The 9157-nt window shown below is 48.0% G+C and overlaps 1 protein-coding gene across 6 annotated transcripts in view; it reads right to left on the minus strand.

Moving 5' to 3' along the window:
- Window positions 1–8508, minus strand: part of clcn3 (chloride channel 3) — a 217039-nt gene extending 208531 nt beyond the window's left edge. For 4 of the 6 annotated variants that reach the window (XR_011358389.1, XM_069941427.1, XM_069941485.1 and 1 more), the window contains exon 1: window positions 1819–2168. The gene's annotated coding sequence lies outside the window, so the exon portion shown is untranslated. Of the gene's footprint in view, window positions 1–1818; window positions 2169–8489 lie in introns of those variants that run through there. The other 2 variants (XM_069941445.1, XM_069941467.1) reach the window with 2 other exon arrangements.
- Between the last annotated feature and the right edge of the window lie 649 nt (window positions 8509–9157).

The following is a 9157-nucleotide window of genomic DNA, read 5'->3' on the forward strand; positions in this document are numbered from 1 at the left end:
TTAAACATTACATAAAATTGTGAAATGCATTTGGAGAAAATTGGGATTTACGAAAGAACAAGGTTTCTTGTTCTTCCTTGGTTCTCATTGTGTACCGTCACAGTAACGTACTCCATTCCCACCCACCACCATAGGATACACATCAGAAACAGAATGCACAACACAGAAATAAAGCCTCCAGCCCAAGGGAGTGTTTGAGTTCTTGATGTCTTCCCTTTTTCCACAGCTATCAACTTCGTCTACTAAATACTTCGTCTGCCATTCTTGTAAATCTCAAATCGTTCGATAGTCTTAAAAAATGCAGTCATGCCAAGTTCGATGCAGGTTTAGCTCCACTTTGAAACTATCTGCCCAGAAATAGACACTGCTTTCTTTCTTTATGGCCTCAATAACCAGAGATGACACTTCAAATGAGTTGTGTATCTGATATTTTAAATCATACCATTCCTCCACCCCATCTCAATTTCACCTTCCAGCCCAAACACAAGGGTTGAATATGATTTACTAATTATTTGGCAATTACCAACTAAAACTTGCGATTTTCTTCAGTACAAAATATCCACAATTTTAGAAATCAGGTCTTGATTGGAGTTTAAAATAGCAATGCTTCCCACACTAATTGTGTTGGAACAGAACATTTCTTTAACCACAACTTCTTTTACTCTCACTGATGGCCTTCTGTCCCAATCAGAGATTAGTGATGCCACCTCAACGGCAAGTCAAAGGGCCACTTCCTCTTCAGGTGCCTTCTTAGCAGAGAAGGCACCTGAAGAAGCCTCAAGGGACCAAGAGACTGATAACAGAAGCTAGACATGCATTATTAGACATAATTCAGCATTTCATTGTAGAACATTATACTGAAGGCATTTCAAAAGTCTATGTGAATTAGCACATTACTCTTGTCTATTCTTTTGCTCTTCAAAAAAATGTTCAATTGACAGATTGTAACCAATGTTCAACATCTATCACTGAAACAGCTCGCTCAAAACCACCCAATGTCCCCCACACAGCCCAAGCCAGACCGATGCACCTATGGTCCCTCCCACCATTATCATTCAACCCTCTTCCCTCTTTGCAAATGCATCACAATCATCCCACTCATGTCCATATCTGGTCCCTGTTCTGAGGCACCAGCTTCATGAGGACCAACTTCCACTCCCCCTCCCAATGTACCACCATCAACCATCACCCCCCCCCATGCAACCCCTATTCCCCTACATCACCATCAACCACACCTCACAATCCTGTTCCCAGTGCAAAACTATTAACCGCCCCAATAATTCATTACTGCAAAATGCCCCCATCTCCCAACCCTTTTCCTCTTCACCTTCCCACCACCCCCTCCCCCCCCCACCCCCTCCCCCTCCCCCCCCCACCCCCTCCCCCCGCCAGCCCCTGCCCCCCCGCCAGCCCCTGCCCCCCCACCACCCCCTCCCCCCCACCACCCCCTCCCCCCCACCACCCCCTCCCCCCCACCACCCCCTCCCCCCCACATCCCCCTCCCCCCCACATCCCCCTCCCCCTCACATCCCCCTCCCCCTCACATCCCCCTCCCCCTCACATCCCTTCCCCTCACATCCCTTCCCCTCACATCCCTTCCCCTCACATCCCTTCCCCTCACATCACTTCCCGCGGGACCACTTTCTCCGTTCCCCCCCCCCCCCCCTATCATTACGCCGTTGCTCCCCTCCCTCTCCCCCCCCCCCCCTCTCCCCCCCCCCCCCTCTCCCCCCCCCCCCCCCTCTCCCCCCCCCCCCCCTCCGGGGCTCTGACGCCCACCACCAAAGAGAGGCCGACAGCATCAGGCGCGGTACCTACTGTGCACATTATCTCCGCAGCTCCTGTTGTCATGGGACGCCGCCGGGGCCAAGTCACACAGGCAAATATCGCGAGACCGGCGGGGCGGGGCGGGGCCGCTGTGGACGTTCGCGCGCCGCCGAGCAGCGCCTTTGTTCGGGAGAGCGCGCCGATCGTTGGGGGAGAGCGGGCGCGCGCGCCACGCATGCGCTCCAGCAAGAGCCTGCTCGGGACTCCGAGGGGTCCGGGTGCAGGGAGCTCGGGTTAATGGTCAAGGCGCAGCTTTGGGAGGCGAACTTTGTAACCCGCCCCCGAGAGGGATAATCGCCGCAGCCCAGTGGCCTCCCCGGTGGCCAGCTGGTGGCGAGCGCCTGACCCCTCCTCTCCCAGCTGCCCCTTCCCCCGGCGCAGGACATCGGGGCAGGGGCAGCTGGCTGGGCTGTCAGCATAGGGACTGTAGGGCTAGAGTGGCCAGAGTGGCCGGCGGGGGGGAGAACCGGGGCGGGAGCGGCCGGCGGGGGGGGGAGAGAGAGCACCGGGGCGGGAGGGGGGGAGAGAGAACCGGGGCGGGAGGGGGGGGGAGAGAGAACCGGGGCGGGAGGGGGGGGGGGGGAGAGAGAAAACCGGGAGGGGGGGGAAGAGAAAACCGGGGCGGGGGGGGGAAGAGAAAACCGGGGCGGGGGGGGGGAGAGAAAACCGGGAGGGGGGGGGGAAGAGAAAACCGGGAGGGGGGGGGAAGAGAAAACCGGGGCGGGGGGGGGGGAAGAGAAAACCGGGGCGGGGGGGGGGAGAAAACCGGGGAGGGAGGGGGGGGGGAAGAGAAAACCGGGGCGGGAGGGGGGGGGAGAGAAAACCGGGGCGGGGGGGGGGGGGGAGAGAAAACCGGGGCGGGGGGGGGGGGGAGAGAAAACCGGGGCGGGAGGGGCCACGTAATCGACCCCCTGGGACAGGTCATGGGACATGACAGAGCGTCGGCGACCACAATGTCTTTCCCCTGCGATATGTTGAATGTCCCTGGTAAATTCAGACATAGGACAAGTGTCGGGCCGATCACGGGTCCGAAACCTTATGGGTGAAAGTCGGTGGCTTGTGATCAGTGAACACCCTGAATTGCCGACCTTCCTGAAAGTAATGGAAATGTCTTACCAGCAGGTACAGCGCTAACTGCTCCCTGTCCAAAGCACTGTATTTGAGTTCTGGGAGGCAGAGGTGGCAGCTGAAAAAGGCCAGGTGTTGCCACTGGCCCTCCATGAGTTGTTCTAGCACACCCTCTACCACTGTGCTGGAGGTGTCCACAGTTAGGCCGATGGGTGCCTCCGGTCTGGGGTGGACCAGGAGGGTGGCGTTGGCCAACTCATCTTTGGCAATCTGGAATGCCCTGGAGGACTTCTTGTCCTAAGCAATGTCTTTTGCCTTGCCTGCCATCAGCACGAATCGGGGGTGTATGATGTGTGCTGCTGCCAGTATGAACCCGGGGTAAAAGTTTATCATATCAGCAAATTGTTGCACCCCTTTTACCCTATGTGAAATTATGCTCAACCTTCTCGGGGTGGGTGTTGTGGTGATATGAAATTACACCACTAGGTCACCAGGGATCATCCCGGTGACCTTGTATATAAAGCAGTCCAGAGGTACAGTCTAGCCTTCCAGGTTCGTGTACATATTAGTTTATTAAAGCTGTCTTTATCCTCGTACTGCAGGTGTGGTTATTGTCAGTACAGGTGTAGCCCTGTGTCTGTTAATCCTGTACTCCAGGAAACCTCGCCCGAAGGTAAACATAATGGCCCCACTAAGTCAATGTGTACATGTCTGAACCTGGACCGCACCGGCTCAAAAGTCTGTGTGACTGAACTGGCACTTTGCAGAGCTGATAGCCCAAACTCATTCAAGCAAGTGCACAGTTGCCTCAGGTGGGCACCGTGGTCCTTGCAGCTGCGGCTGGTGGTGGGGATATCGTCCAAATAGATGAATGCAAATGGGAGGTCAGACTGCATCCATCAGCCGCTGAAAAGTTTGTGCCACGTTCTTCAGACCAAAGGGTATGCAGAGAAATTCAAACAAACCAGAGGGGGTTAGGATTGCAGTCTTGGGGACGTCCTGGGGATGAAATGGGATTTGGTGGTAGCCTCAGATGAGGTCCACCTTGGAGAACACCATGCCTTGTGCAGGTTGGTGGCAAAGTCTTGGATGTGGGGCACAGAATATCTGTCGTGCATGGTGGCCTCATTGAGGCCGCGGTAGTCACCACATGCTCTCCAGTCCCCTGCTGATTTGGGCACCATGTGGAGGGGAAGGTCCAGGGACTCTCAGAGCACAGTACAATCCCCAGGTCCTTCATTTTTTTTAAAACTCCTCCTTCAAAAGGCTGATCTTTTCAGGAGGGAGTCAGTGTGCCCTGGCATGGAGCTGGGGGGGGGGGGGGGGAAACACTTGGACAGTACGTGGTGTGTTACACTGTGCTTTGGCTTGGCCGCGAGAACTGTGGCGCTACTATCGAGGGGAATTCCTCCAGGATGTGGGTGAATTCATTGTCCGAGAGTGTTATAGAGTCCAGGTGGGAGGCGGGTAGCTTGGCTTCCCCCAGATGCAGAGTCTGAAAGGTCTTGGCATGCCTTGAGGTACCTGTGGGGTCACTAATGTAGTGTAAGTGCTATGCGAGCTTGGAGAAAAACAACATGCACCGAAGCCTTGGAAAACGAGATTAATTTATTGTTCTGGCCGTCATGCTCATATGGGCCCCTGACACTGATATCAGAGCCCCGCGTCATTGGAGCACTGGCCTCAGATTGGCCAGCATTCCCACCAAAGTTCCCCATCTTCCTGCTGTGTGGAGGTCACCTGGGTCAACAGTCAGTGTCACCCTTTGTGGAAGGGAACATGACGTTAATCAAGTAGACACCAAGACAGAAGAGGGTGAGGGAGTAACTCACACAAAGTTGTTGGAATGTGATAAGGATGCGTCCTTGTATGTTTCCTGCTTTTCAATCTGTCTTGTAACCATACTGTGCGAGAGGGAGTACATATCCTGTAGCAATTGATTAAAGACTTGTTTGATTTGGGTTAGAAAAGCTTGTTCCCTGCCTGATACGGGCAGAGTCTCTGTTGTGGACTCTCCAAGGTTAACCTTGTCCATAAACTCATCTGAAACGATCTCCCGGGCTGTGTTTTCTATTTAAATAATTATAGAGTCCCAAAGAAATCGGCGACACCTTTCCCCTGGTCCATGTGGTCACTGCGTTTGTCTGCCATTTTGTGGGCCGGTCCGTGTCTCCACGCGTGGGCCGCGACAGAAGTACATTTCCCATTGGAACCAGAACTGTATTTATTGAGCAATCTTTTGGTTATTTGCACAAAAATATCAAATACAGTTCCCGAGGATTGCACTAGCAGGAGCCAGGAGATGTATCACTGTTACATGGAAGTCTGACTCCCACCTACTTATTACTCACTGGAATATGGAAATGCAAAGTTGTGCCCCCCCTGGAAAAGATAACTCATAATCTTAGAAAGAAATATGACGTATTTGTTAAAAAATGGTAACCTTATTTGAATTGTACTGGCTTAAAGATATTATAAACTTCCCTGAAAAGGTTTAAATAATATAGTGAGGTTAATAGCGTTGAATTCCTGAAGATCAAGGTCTGGACTAATTAATGAAGGCGGCCCAAACACCCTTTTTTGGACAATTTTTTTTTAATGTTAGCAGTTAGGGGGTAGTGAGATTTGGACAATCATATTAGACTAATTTTAAAATACTATTTATATATGTATGTAATAATGTTCTCTGAGTCTTTGAAAAATTAAAATATTCAAAAAAACTATATTTCCATCATCAGGATATTGTAAACAAGAGAGAAAACATTTAAGGTAAGAAGTTTGCAGAGACAATGGGAAGTGCTTGTGAGAGTTTAACAAGTAGGTGTTAATGGTCTAGCATGTTTGAACAGTGTTCAGGCTCAAGTACTGAGAAATCCTTTGCTGCCAGATTTGTGCCAGAGTTTAATTTCTGGTTGAAGTTTGTTGTCCTAGGAGGGGCCACATGGAAACATCCGTTGTTTGGGAGAGAGAGAGAGTATTCTGCAGCAGTTGATGGTGAAGACTGCAAGTTGGCAGACCTGCTGCACGACCCCATTTCAAGACGGGGTTTGTGTTCAGAATTCAGCCTATTCTAAATCTCTAGTCAATTACAGAGGTTGTTGTTTCTCCTCAAACAGGGGAAAAAGAAGAACTCTTTGTGGTAACCTGGAAGAAGAGGTTATCTCTTGGAAAAACCCAAGAGGGGTCAAGTTTTTTCAGCAAGACACCAAAGTTGCTGATTGAAGGAGATTAGTTTGTCTCTCCAGAGAACAATGACCTTCCAAAGTGGTAACAACTTAAGTTAAAGCAGCAGAGCCTGGTGAATGTAATATCTGTTTAATTCTATGCACAGTATGGAAGATTGCAAGATACCAGAGAACTTGGAGAAGTGAAAAGTGAATGATTGGACAGTGAAAATGAACTTTCCTGAACACATAAACATTTCATACACATGTGCTTAGAATTAGAAGGGAGTTCAGTTAATTGTAATAAGTATTGATATTATTATGTATGAAGAAAATAAAACCATTTTTGTTAAATTAATCATTGTCTTGGTGAATTTCTATTGCTGGTTTTTGGGTCCTTCGGTATAATACATTTCCCAGTAAATTCAATAATCTTAAAGGGAGGGTGGGCACCCAAATACCAGTAGGTGAAAGAGATTGCATGATCAGCAATGGTCCTTGTCACAATTCATCCCAAGCAGCATCTGTAGGGACCCACACAGAGTCAGGCATCCAAAGCTGTTGAAAGACCATCAACTTGGTGAAAGATGCACCTTGGCCTTCCCAGAACCTCTTGGTCTTTCAGCACACGGAGATATCCGTGCAGGAATGCTGCCGACTGGTACATTCCAGACTGCAGGAGGACCTGCTAAGGCATGCACCCAGGCTTGGTGCGACCAACAGGAGGACCGCAGCCCAGAGTCCTCCCATTAATGGGTACTGAGGGGCTGAGCCCCTCAAATAGCAGAGTAGGGGGGGGAGGGAGAGAAGTGACAAGATGCCATAGTGATTACAATAATGTGAATTGAAATTAATGTAACAGCATAGTGATGGAAACGTATGGCTACAAAACTAAGGTTTGAAAGAGACTTTAAACAATTTTGCTTTTGTAAATATAATTTATTGTAAATGAAGTCTATTTTAGGAAAGAAAAAATCCAAACCATTAGATGGCAGAGTATCAGAGTGATTATCAGTTTGGTGATACTTCTATTAACAGTTTTTTTTTCTGGCTATGGAATGTAATGTGTTTTTCCTCCAAAATAAAAGCTAATAGGAGGAACAACATCTTATATTCTGTATGGCCACTCTCAAACCAGATAGTATTAATATTCGACTTCCAATTTCTGTTAACCTGCTCTTCCGGTCTCTCTCTTTCCCAACCCCTCTCTCTTTTTTCCTTCATCTCCCCACCCATTTCCCTTCCTTCTGTCAGAGCTACCCTTATGTGCCCTCTGCCCTCCCCATCACTTCTTTCTCTTCCACTTTCCCACCTGTATCCACTGTGACAGATTATAGATATATTTTTGGGAGATAAATTGGGGCAGGGTTTTTACGTATAGGTCACATACAAACACTTCAAAACACATCTTATTTCAAGTATTGGAGCTCAGCTCAAGCCAAACAGGGCGACTCCTGGGGGCCTTTGCAAAAACTTTGCAGAGTGCCCAAGAGACTTCACTAATGGATTGTTGATTTGAAAAGCAACAGATGGAAGAGATCGGAGGAGGAGGAGGAAGAGCCACAGGCTGTTGGGAGTGCCGTTTGCTGTTCTAAGAGGGTCATGTGGTTTTGCAAGCAGAGAGAGAGAGAGTTGAACAGCTTTTTCTCAGAGAGAGAGAGAGATCAGTTCTATAGTGTTACAACCAGAAACAGCAGCTGGGACTGGAACAGGACAAGCTGACAAGCTTGTGGAAAACCCCATTTGGAAGTACTTTGTTCAGCCTAATCAAAGCCCTTGTGGGTCAGACAAGAGGAGAGGACTGGCTGTCTAATATTTCACTTCGAATAAGGTAAACAAAAAGGAGCTCTGTGGTGACCTGAAAGAAAGAGGTTATCATCTGTAGAACCCTGAGGGGGAAAATGTTTTTTCGGCAAGACACTGACATGGCTGATTAAAAGGGATTAGTTTGTGTCCAGGAACAACAAATCTCTCTCTGAAAACCAGTAAGAACCTTCCTGAGCGGTAACCATTTACCTTTCAAGCACCAAAGCCTGGTGAACTTTATACATGTTAAATTCTGTGCACAGAATAAGAATTGCCTGCAACCAATAAACCTGGAGGAACGAGAAGTGAGATTGGACTGTGAATCAAAGAACTTTTCTGAACTTACTTACACATTACATACACGTTCGCTTAGAATTAGAAGGGGGTTAAGTTAGGTTAGTTAAGTTAATAGTGGTAAGTTAAAGTGTGATTCTGTTTTCATGTTTAAAGATAATTAAAAGGAACTTTTGTTTAATTAACCATTTGTCTTGGTGAATATCTATTGCTGCTGGGTTTTGGGGTCCTCTGGGCTCGTAACATCACTATCTATTATCTTATCTATTCGCCTGTGCTTTCCCTTCTTCCTCCTTCCTCACCTCTTCTCCTCCCCACACATTTTAATACCTGTTTTTCCCGATTCCTGGCGAAGATCTCAGTCCCGAGGCATTGATTGGCTCTGACCTCCTCTGGATGCCTGAATTTTTTTTCCAGCACTCCACACCAGCTCTGCAAATGTTCTTTTTTAAATCCTGAAGACTGAGAACAGCCCAATATTTTTCATCACAAATATTGTTTGTCTCATTTGTAATCTTTGGCTTCAAAATGGTATGACAGTCTTCTAAAATCACATTTGTAATGCAGATCCTGGGTACTCTCCAGCTTTTCTCTCCACTTGTAAATCAGGAGTGTGGAACATCTCATCATGGAAGATGAGCCCCATGACATGAAGATTTGGTTTGCAGAATTGTCGTGGCATATGCCTTGGGGTTGTTCAGCTGACTGAAGATAATATCAGTTAACAAAGCCTAAGAAGTAAATGTCTTGACCTCTGTTAGAGAGGAACACAGTGTAGTCTCTGTTTTTCACATGAATTAGTCATTTTGTTTCCTCCTCTCACTTCAGACGATCTGGAAGAAAATTGGTGAAAGCTGTGTTATCATGTGAAAGAAACAACTGCATTGTGTTCTATATATATATATATATATATATATATATATATATAATCTCGTGGTTGGTTTCCAGTCAGTTGATATTTTGTTCCAATGTAAACAAAATGAGTTGTGACAAGATGA

The sequence above is a fragment of the Narcine bancroftii genome, chromosome 1, assembly GCF_036971445.1.
Source record: "Narcine bancroftii isolate sNarBan1 chromosome 1, sNarBan1.hap1, whole genome shotgun sequence".
NCBI lineage: Eukaryota > Metazoa > Chordata > Chondrichthyes > Torpediniformes > Narcinidae > Narcine > Narcine bancroftii.